The 10,744-nt window shown below is 36.5% G+C and overlaps 1 pseudogene across 1 annotated transcript; it reads right to left on the bottom strand.

Annotated features, from left to right (window-relative positions):
• Window positions 1–9,221: 9,221 nt before the first annotated feature.
• On the bottom strand, window positions 9,222–9,679 carry LOC307104651 (large ribosomal subunit protein uL24-like; annotated as a pseudogene). The gene has a single exon. The product of its transcript is annotated as a large ribosomal subunit protein uL24-like (transcript).
• Window positions 9,680–10,744: the final 1,065 nt, after the last annotated feature.

Genomic DNA, 10,744 nt, shown 5'->3' with positions numbered 1-10,744 from the left:
TTCAGTTTGGGGGTGAGTAATAGGATGTCCATATGGTCACACATCTAAAGTTATTATCTCTAATTAGCAACATTATCATTTTTATCTTCGTTTTTGTTACTTATGTCTCAACACCTTATTATCATGGGAGGGGATAAAAAGGGTTATTTATAAAGCTCCACAGGATCCTAATAATGCTGAGACAGAAATGAAAGAACAGAAAAGTTATCTTTCTTTGCCTTGTATCTACAATTCTCTTGTTTAAATTGGAGGTTTTCAAACAGATGGGCTCTTGAATGAGGTGACATTTAATGTTTTTTTGAATCCTGCAGTTCTATAATTGTATAATAAGATATACGATGGGTAATTGATATGTTTTTTCAGGTCTATAATATACAGTGAGAAAAGATGGGATCCATGACCATATTAATCCATAAAGAGAAGCAAACTAGTTGTTCTTGACTCAACAGAGCCTAAAAGCTTGGAAGGAGCATATAAAACCATTTAGTTTTCAACCTGTTGTCAGTGTGCTCTTTCTTTCCACTTCCAACTACTAAACCCTCTACTTGGGTTTAAACAGATCCTATGATTGAAAATGTAAAATTGTTTGCTTTGAATGACTGGTCCTTAGATTGCAAGCTTTAGGAGTATAGATTTTTAGCACCATGTCAGGAAAAACATTTATATAACAGAAATGCATTGAGCACCCATCATGTGCCAAACGCTGTGCAATATATTGACAGTATAAAAGCAAAGTCTTAGAAGTCAGAAAATTCACAATCAGCTTAAGAGAACATGTGTAGACAAATAATATGTATTTCATTTATAATAAGTATAAGAATGCATATATACCTGACATGGTATAAATAGGGATTTTTGAAGTGTTTTTTTTACATATTTTTAAAAATATATATTTTTATTGATTTCAGAGAGGAAGGGAGAGGCAGAGAGAGATAGAAACATCAATGATGAGAGACAATCATTGATAGCCTGCATGCCCCTACTGGAGATCGAGCCCACAACCCAGGCATGTGCCCTTGCTGGAATTGAACCCAAAACTCTTCAGTATGCAGGCTGAAGCTCTATCCACTGAGCAAAACTGGGTAGATGGTACATCTTTTTTGTTATACACTTTGAGTTATCTTTTAGCAATACTTTCTTAATTTGTTTCTTTATTTTTTTGCCATTACCATTCATCTAACCTATACCCTTTTCCACTTCCACCCACCTCCCTTCCCCTACAATCACTACACTATTGTCCATGTCCATGAGTTATTTCTCCTTTTTTCTGTTTTTGCTCAGTCCCTCCACCCTCCTGTCCCCTGCCCCCCACCCCCAACTCCCACCCCCACTTCCCAACAGGACTGGCTGCCTGCTCTCTATCTGTGAATCTGTCTCTATTTTACTTGTCAGTTCAGTTTGTTCATTAAATTTCACATATGAGTAAAATCATATGGTACTTGTCTTTCTATGCCTGGCTTTCTCAACTTTTTATTTTAAGATTTTTCAATCAATAACTGATAATTATTAATCACTTATTAAGAAACAATCTAAAAGTTATTAGATACTACACCTATTCTCAAGTTTCTCTTCATATTTGTGATGCTATGACTTGGTTTGGATTCTCATTTAAAAAAATTGTAAATCTCATTAAACATTGTGACTGATTATTGAGTTAATGAATTTAACAGATTTCCAATGACTTTGACATCTGCTTCAGCAGCCCAGTCCAGGGTCACAACCACAAAATGTTATCATCAGAACTTGTACACCGTTGAAAACTTAAATTTGAAAACCTACACTCTTATTATAACCCTTTCAACTGTTATTTCTTCACCTATAGTATACCTAATCTCAGCCTCAGTAGACATAGAGCCCCAAAAAAGTCAACAATCTTCTGGCTTCACTTGTTTCCTTGCCTGGTCATATCCCAAAGGTTCATTATTTAATCACAACTTCCTCACACCTTTCCCCTTCTAACACACCCTCCTGAAGAAACGTGAGCCTGGTCATTCCAGCTTCTGGACTTTTCTTATCATACAGAATGATACTTGAGATCATTTCACCAATGTACATTGGTGGCATTAAACATTTGTGCCTCAGCTCCAGAAAAATCTCTATTTTTTTTCATTTTAGGAAATTTTATTTTTTTTCTTTGTCAGTGTTCTCTTTCCCAATATCTTCAATAGCATTTTCATTAAAAAATAGTTTTATTAAATAAAGTCTGGATACTAAATGCTAAAAGAAAATAAATACCATATATAGTTTCTTTCTTCAAAACTATAATTTTTAACAGATTGATGTATATTTTAGGTTCCCCCCCCCACAATGAATAGGATAACTTCATGTATTGTATAATGCAGCATATGCAGTTTGTATCTACCTTTTCTAAAAATGCTATATCATAAAAAACGTTCTTGTTATTATACTACTTAAGCACCATTTAAAATGATTTCACAATATAAAGAAATTTTACCATGGTTTAACCGTAAGACTTCTTTAAAGAGTAGATGTCACTTACTGCATATATTTACTCATATATTGTGCACTGAATAATGCAGAGTGATAAGACAGTATATTAAATAAATGGTGCTGGCAAAATTGGACATATAAATGCAAAAAATGAAACTAGACCACCTTCTTAGCCATATGCAAAAATAAACTCAAAATGAACCATAAAACTTACAGAAGAAAACATAGGCAGTAAACTCTTTGGCATCACTCTTAGTAAGAATTTTTTGAATATGTCTCCTTGGACAAGGGGGAAAAAAATGGACTACATTAAACTAAAAAAGATTTTGCACAGCAAAGGAACCATCAACAAAATGAAAGACAACTTACAGAATGGAAAAAGATACTTGCCAATGATACAACCAGTAAGGGGTTAGTACTCATAATGTATAAACAACTCATACAATTCAACACACACATACACACACAAAAAAGTCCAATTAAAAATGGGCAGAGGATCTGAATAGACACTTCTCCAAAGAGGACATATAGATGGCCAATGGATATATGAAAAGATGTTCAACGTCACTAATCATCAGAGAAATGCAAATCAAAACAACAATGATATATCACCTCACACCTGTCATAATGGCTATCATTAATAAATCAACAAGTGTTAGTGAGAACATGGAGAAAGGGAATCCTTGTGCACTGTTGGTAAGAATGCAGATTGGTACAGCCACTGTGGAAAGTAGTAGTAAGTTTCCTCAAAAAATTAAAAATGGAACTGCCTTAGGACCCAGTGATTCCACTTCTGCGTATGTATCAAAGAAAACAAAAAAAACACACAACTAATTTGAAAGAATATATGCATCCCTTTGTTCATTTCAGTGTTGTTTACAATAGCTAAAATATGAAAGCAACCCAAGTGCCCATCAATGGATAAAAATGTGTTGGTCCATATATACAATGGACTACTACTCAGTCATGAAAAAAGAACAAAATCTTACTATTTGAAATGGCATAGATAGACCTCGAGGGTATTATGCTAAGTGAAATAAATCAGTCAGAGAAAACAAATACCATATACCATATTTTCCAGCATATAAGATGGCTTTTTAACCCAGGAAAATCTTTTCAAAAGTTGGGGGTCATCTTATACGCTGGGTGTCATCTTATAGGGCGGGTATATCCCAAACTCTATATTTTAACTGGAAAAGTTGGGGGTCGTCTTATACGCCCAGTCGTCTTATACGCCGGATAATATGGTAATTTTACTTGTATGTGGAATCTTAAGAACAAAATAAACAAAATATATGGGTAAAAAAGTGAAGAGATTAGAGGAGAACCAAGATGGCGGCATAGGTAAACACCTGTACTTGCTGCCTCTCACAACCACATCAAAACTACAACTAAAAGACAGAACAATGATCATCCAAAACCATGGGAAAGCTGGCTGAGTGGAAGTTCTACAACTAGAACGAAAGAAAAAAGCACATTGAGACTGGTAGGCGGTGCGGAGGCACGCACGAAATGAGCTGGCAACTGGGTGTGCTGTTGTTGTTTTTTCAATTGGGAGGGAGATACAAGCTCCCAATTCCTCTGAACTCCAGTTCCAGGTAAGACTCTGGGGACCCAGACTCATACGGGGAGAAACTGGACTGTCTGGCATTGGGCTGGAATGCAAGGGCGGCTTTCTCTCAGAGGTGCTCGCAGTGATCATTGTTCCTGCCTGAGGGTGCTGGACGAGGAGACGTGGAGACCTCTCCAGTGCAGGGCAAACTGGCAGCTATTGCTGTTTGCTCCACCCTGGTGATTCCCTGAGACTCTGCCCCACCCAATTTACAACCCCATCCAAGCTGTGTGCAGCAGCTTTTGCATATGAGTGGCCTGTCCTTTCTAAAACCTAACAAACTGCAGCTGGGTCAGAGAGCTTCAAAGCTTCCAAAAGAAGGCCCAAGAACCGGCAGCAGCAGCCTGCCCTGCTTCTCAGCTGGGCCTCATCTGGGCACTTCCAAACCCCAAACAAGGAGGAGGAATCTGCAGATCTCTCTGTAGCTCCTGCTGGGTGGCCTCAGGCAGTGGCTGACCTTGTACTTCCTTGGAGATCCAAGAGCCGGTGTACCCAGTGGTCAGAGTGAGACCATACCAGATTACAACTCTTCACATCCATAAGAGATACACTCAAGGGGCAGACTCAGTGAGCACCAAAGCCCCACTGAAGCAACTACTGCCCCATAAGGGTGTCTCCAGCACAGCAGTTCTTCCATTGTAGACACAGCTGGTCCTCACAGCCAGTTGGCCTGGAGGTCAATTCCTCCCAGTGATACCAACAGCAATCAAGGCTTAACTACAACAGGACCAACAGGACTGTGCACCCAGCCCACCAAGGGGTGCACCAAGAGTGTCCACCTCAGGTGATTGGGGAGGCTGAGCCACTGGGCCCTATAGGACACCTAGCACACAAGGCCACTCTGTCAACACAGGGAAGCAGTCAAAATGCAGAGACAAAGAAACGTGTCACAAATGAAAGAAATGGAAGCAAGCAAACTACTGGATATAGAGTTCAAAACCACAGTTATAAGGTTACTCAAGAATCTTCTAGAAACCTCCGAGGAACTTAATGAGACCTTCAAGGATCTTAGTGAGAATGCCAAAAAAATGGAAAAGGACCAGTAAGAAATTAAGCATACACTGACTGAAATAAAGAATAATATACAGAAATTCAACAGTAGACTAGAGGATCCCAAGAATCAAGTCAAAGATTTGAAATACGAGGAAGCAAAAAACACCCAAATGGAAGAGCAAAAAGAAAAAAGTATCCAAAAAAATGAAGATAATGTAAGGAGCCTCTGGGACAACTTCAAATGTACCAACATCCGAATTATGGGGGTGCCAGAAGAAGAGAGAGAGCAAGATATTGAAAACCTATTTGAAGAAATAATGACAGAAAACTTCTTCTACCTGGTGAAAGAAATAGACTTACAAGTCCAGGAAGTGCAGAGAATCCCAAACAAGAGGAATTTGAAGAGGACCACACCAAGACACATCATAATTAAAATGCCAAGGGCAAAAGACAGAGAGAATCTTAAAAGCAGCAAGAGAAAAACAGTTAGTTACCTACAAGGGAGTACCCATATGACTGTCAGCTGATTTCTCAACAGAAACTATGCAGGCCAGAAGGGAGTGGCAAGAAATATTCAAAGTGATGAATAGCAAGAACCTACAAACCAAGATTACTCTACCCAGCAAAGCTATCATTCAGAATTGAAGGTCAGATAAAGAGCTTCACAGATAAGAAAAACCTAAAGGAGTTCATCACTGCCAAACCATGTTATATGAAATGCTGAAGAGTATTCTTTAAGAAGAAGAAGAAGAAGAAGAAGAAGAAGAAGAAGAAGAAGAAGAAGAAGAAGAAGAAGAAAAACTTAAAGATAAAAATTATGAATAACAAAGTGACAACAAATACATATCTATCAACAAGTGAATCTAAAAATCAAGTGAATAAAAAATCTGATGAACAGAATAAACTGGTGAATATAATAGAATCAGGGGCATAGAAAGGGAGTGGACTGACAATTCTCGGGGGTTAGGGGGTGTAGGGAGTGCGGGAAGAGATTGGACAAAAATCTTACATGTATGGACGAGGACAGTGGGGGGGGGGGGCGTTAAGGGCAGAGGGTGGGGTGGGAACCGGATGGAGGGGAGCTATGGGGGGAAAAAAGAGGAACAACTGTAATAATCTGAACAATAAAGATTTATTTTTAAAAAAGTGAAGATATTAAGAACTATAAATTGGTAGTCACAAAATAGTCACACAGTAGTAAAGTACAACACAGAGAACATAGTCAATAATATTATAATAATTATATATGGTGCCAAATGGTTACTTAAAACATCAGGGGACCACTTTGTAAAATTTGGGATTGTCTAACCACTCTGCTGTACACCTGAAACTAATACAAAATAATTTTGAATGTAAATTAACAGTTGAAAAATAAAATTATTTAGAAAGAAAGCTAAAGCAACTTCAGGTATCAATAAGCCTGGTCCCAAGCTTTTAGATTCAAAGAACAAAACAAAACCGAAACAAACAAAAAAACCCAAAAGAACTATTTGCTTCTTATTTCAGTGTCCTCATTGACTTATCACCCAGAGTGCTTGGTCTTTTCTAAATAATCCTAGAGATGGATTTTCAGCCTCCGGGTGAGAGACAGTGCTCTGCCTGTAGGATCAGAAATCTTTAGCTCTGGCATTCAACATTCTATCATCTCAACTTTCTTTTATGTACTGTGATATTGGGGAGTGATTTTAAACCTCTTTTAAAGATCTGTATTTCCATACTGTATAGCAGTGGGGACTTAAATTGATCCCCCCACCCCACCCCCGTATTTACAGTCCATGAAATTTCCTGCATTTTACCATAAACATAGTGATACAGAACATTACTTTTTAATCACTTCATGCCCAGTTCAGTGATTTTCAAATGTCTTCGTGTGGATGGGCTGCATCAGAATTTCCTGGGAAGTTTATTAAAATTACAGTTAAAATTACAGTTATCTGGGCTTCATTCCAGTCATTTTGGAGGAATTTTGGAACTGAGAGCCTTGAATCTGTGTTTTAAGCTTGAATTAAGAAAATTCTTATTTCAAGCCATTTTAGGAATTTATAAGAGCACAATGACTACCATATAATTAAAATTAGCAGATACTATTTTTTAATTTAAAAAGTCAAGGAAGAGTTCATATTCATAAGCATTAAAAAAAAAAAAGAATTCTTCTGAGCCTTCTAGAACCTTAACTCCAGGCAAGAGGAAAAACTACCATCTGTTTTTTATTGCTTATTTATTATTATTATTTTTTTTTAGTATATTTTTTTAATGGTTTCAGAGAGGAAGGAAGCGGGAGAGATAGAAACATCAATGATGAGAGAGAATCATCTATCGGCTGCCTCCTGCATGAACCTCCACTGGGGATCAAGCCCGCAACCCAGGCATATGCCCTTGACTGGAATCGAACCTGGGACCCTTCAGTCCGCAGGCCAACACTCTATCCACTGAGCCACACCAGTTAGGGCTACCATCTATTTTCTTAAAAAGACAGTCTACATTTCTGCACATAGAGTGTAGTGCACAATGGTATATCAGTGCTTATGCAGTAACAACCAGAAAAAAAACACAAAACCCACATATTTTAAGGCATCAGAGAGCTATGAAATCAATGATGATTGGATTATCTAAAATTCAAGAATAGTGGAATATTTCTAAGATGGCCTCATCATATTCAGCCTCTACCATCATCTAAGAGCATTTCCCACTTCTGGGCAAGGGCTGATGAAAGCACTGGCTGAGCATCTCTTTTGTGGGAATGAAAACAAATAAAATTTGAGGGAATTTCTGTGGTGGTGGACTAAACTTAGAAATTTGAGAAAACAAAAATTTCTGGATAATTTTCCCCGTGAGACACTTGCTAAATTTTGGTGTTGTGAGAATACTTTCTCTGGTGAATTCTTCTATTTAAGAAATAAACTATACCAATTTTGTACAAACTCTTCTAAAAAATGCAAAAAGAATAAATACTTTGCTTCTATTTGTAACACTAATATAATCTCAATTCTAAATTTTTTCAGAGAACATTACAGAACAGGAAAATTACAAATTAATATCTCATAATTATAGGTACAAATATCCTTGACATTATTAGCAAATAAAATTCAATATTTGTAAATGTATTTTAAAAGATAATATATAACAACCAACTTGAATATTTAGAAGTGCAAGGTTGTTTTAAAATTCAAAAATTAGTCTTTTTAATTTACTACATTAATGGAACAAATGAGATAATCATGTGATCATCCAGATAAATGTAGAAAAAACTTACAAAATAATCTATGACTTAAAAATAAAATTTTTAACAAACTAGAACTAAAGAATATATTTAAAAAATAAACCTAAAACAAATATCATGTTCAATAGCGAAGTATAAGAGAGTTTGCTCCTGAGATAGAAACACAAACAGGATGCTCACTATAGACCACTGTGTTCAGCATTGTGTACTTGAGGTGCTAAGCAGTGCAATAAGGTAAGAAAAGAAACAAAAGGCAAAATGATTGCAAAGGAAGAGGTGAAGCTATCATTACTGACATTATGTGATTATGTACATAAAATCTGCCAATATATAGAATCACTTTCAAAAATATAGTGTAGCTAATAGGTGAATTTAGCAAGGTCATAAGATACTAGATCAAAATTTAAAAATCAATTTTATTTCTATATACTAGAAACCAATTTGAAAATTAAACATACCAACCTATATAATAAAAGGCTAACATGCAAATTGTCCCCACCACTGGGAGTTCGAACAACCGGGAGTTAGACATGCGCTGATCATCAGGAGGCGACGCAGAACATGGTAGGCTTTGGCAATGCGGTGCTGGCAGCGTGCGGCAATGGAGGCACTGCTGGCCTTGATGGTCCCTGATGAGAGCGGGATCATGGCGGGATGGTGGAGTAGGTGAGTGAGTGGCACCAGGCCAAGGCAGGTTCGAGCAGGGGCCCCAATCACATTGCCAGTTGCCCCACAGATCGGCCCTGATTGCCAGCCAGGCCTGGAGACCCTACCTGTGCACAAATTTCGTGCACCGGGCCTCTTGTATAGTATCAAAAACTTTAAATGCCTAGGAAAATATCTTCTAAAAGATATGCTGAACTTAAAAACTAAAAGTTACAGCATGTTTTTGAGAGAATTATTTTTTCATTTTAAGTTTTTAATGAAAGTTGTTTTTAATATACTTTATTCCTGTACCTTCTCAATTGTTTCTTCCTTGTATTTTCCCTTTTCCTTTCCTGCTTGGTGAGATTTGGCTTTATGTTCAAGGTTCTTTTTGTGGTCTTCATCAGCTTTAGTCTAGTGATAACCACCTTGCTGGGGTGAATGCCCACATGAACAGTTGTACCATTAGCTTCCCCCGCCTTGCACTCATTCAATGTAGATGACATATTTCTTCCTGTAAACCTGTACTACTTTGCCAATTTTCTGCCCTTTGTAATGTCCTCAGACAACCTGAACTTCATCATCCTTTTGGATGGGCATGGATCGAACATTGTACTTCTGTCTCAGCTCTTTGGAAAGAGGAGAAGACATAATCTTCCTTTGGATGTGGGGAGGTGAATTGAAATGCTTTTTATGGTTCTTGCTCCAGTCAAAATCACAAAGGGATTGACCTTCATTTTGACCGCTTGTGCTTCTATGATGGCCACCAAGAGAAATGTTAGACTATATCACATTAATGAAGTGATAATTCAGTATAGTAAAGATACCAAATTTCTCCCAATTAATCTCAGAAATCAGCAAAATGTTTTGCTTTTTTAAAAAGCAAGTCCTGGTGGAACTTGAAAAGCAATCTAGAACTGATGTAGAGATACAAAGGCCTGAGAATGTTAAGGCAACTTAAAGAATCAAAAAGCTGAAGTACTTTTTGGCTTGATATTTTCCTGATATTAAAATTCATTATAAAACTCTGATGCAAGGATAAACAAACAGAGCAATGGAACAAAACAGAGTCCAGTAACATATGCAAAACAATTATACTTCTAGTAATACACTTGATAAATATACATATGCATGTATTCACTGCTGTAGTAATCATAAATAGAAATTGGCCCCAAACTGGAAATTATCAAAATTCCCATTAGCAGCTTAATAAACAAAAATATTAAGATAAGTTTTATGTAGTACTGCAACTGAATAATTTATAATAATACTACCTACATTTTTAAAAAATCTTAAAAATTTAATGTCGAGCAAAGGAAGCCAGTCAAAGCTATAGAAATCAGTTGGTAGTTATCCTGGAACAAGGAAGCAGTGATTGGAAGAGAGAGAAAATGGATTCTGTGGCACTGGTAAAATTGCATTTTTATATCTGAGAGCTGATCATATATCAATAATCAGTTTGTGAAAAATCATCAAAAACTAAAAGCTAAATCCTATCATATATGTATTAATAAATATTTTAATAAAAAGTTAAATAAATCTGTATCAGCCTAAATTACTAAAGAACTCTAAACTAAAAGTTATTCCAAAGCTTTATGTGTAAGGTTTAGATAACTATGGAATGAATGAATGATGAACATATGATCTTACAGTCAATTAGACAATCAAAATTTATGGAGAACTTACTGTACAAATGCAGTGATAAATGTCAAAATGAATTGACCAAAATTTCTTAAGAAGTTTATAATATACAAGACATTACAAACTCATAATAGTAAGAGTATTAAATGGTGTGATATAATCAAAATGTCATATGGTAAACA

The sequence above is a fragment of the Cnephaeus nilssonii genome, assembly GCF_951640355.1.
Source record: "Cnephaeus nilssonii genome assembly, chromosome: 8".
NCBI classification, from domain to species: domain Eukaryota; kingdom Metazoa; phylum Chordata; class Mammalia; order Chiroptera; family Vespertilionidae; genus Cnephaeus; species Cnephaeus nilssonii.
This window is presented reverse-complemented; position numbering and strand designations above follow the sequence as displayed.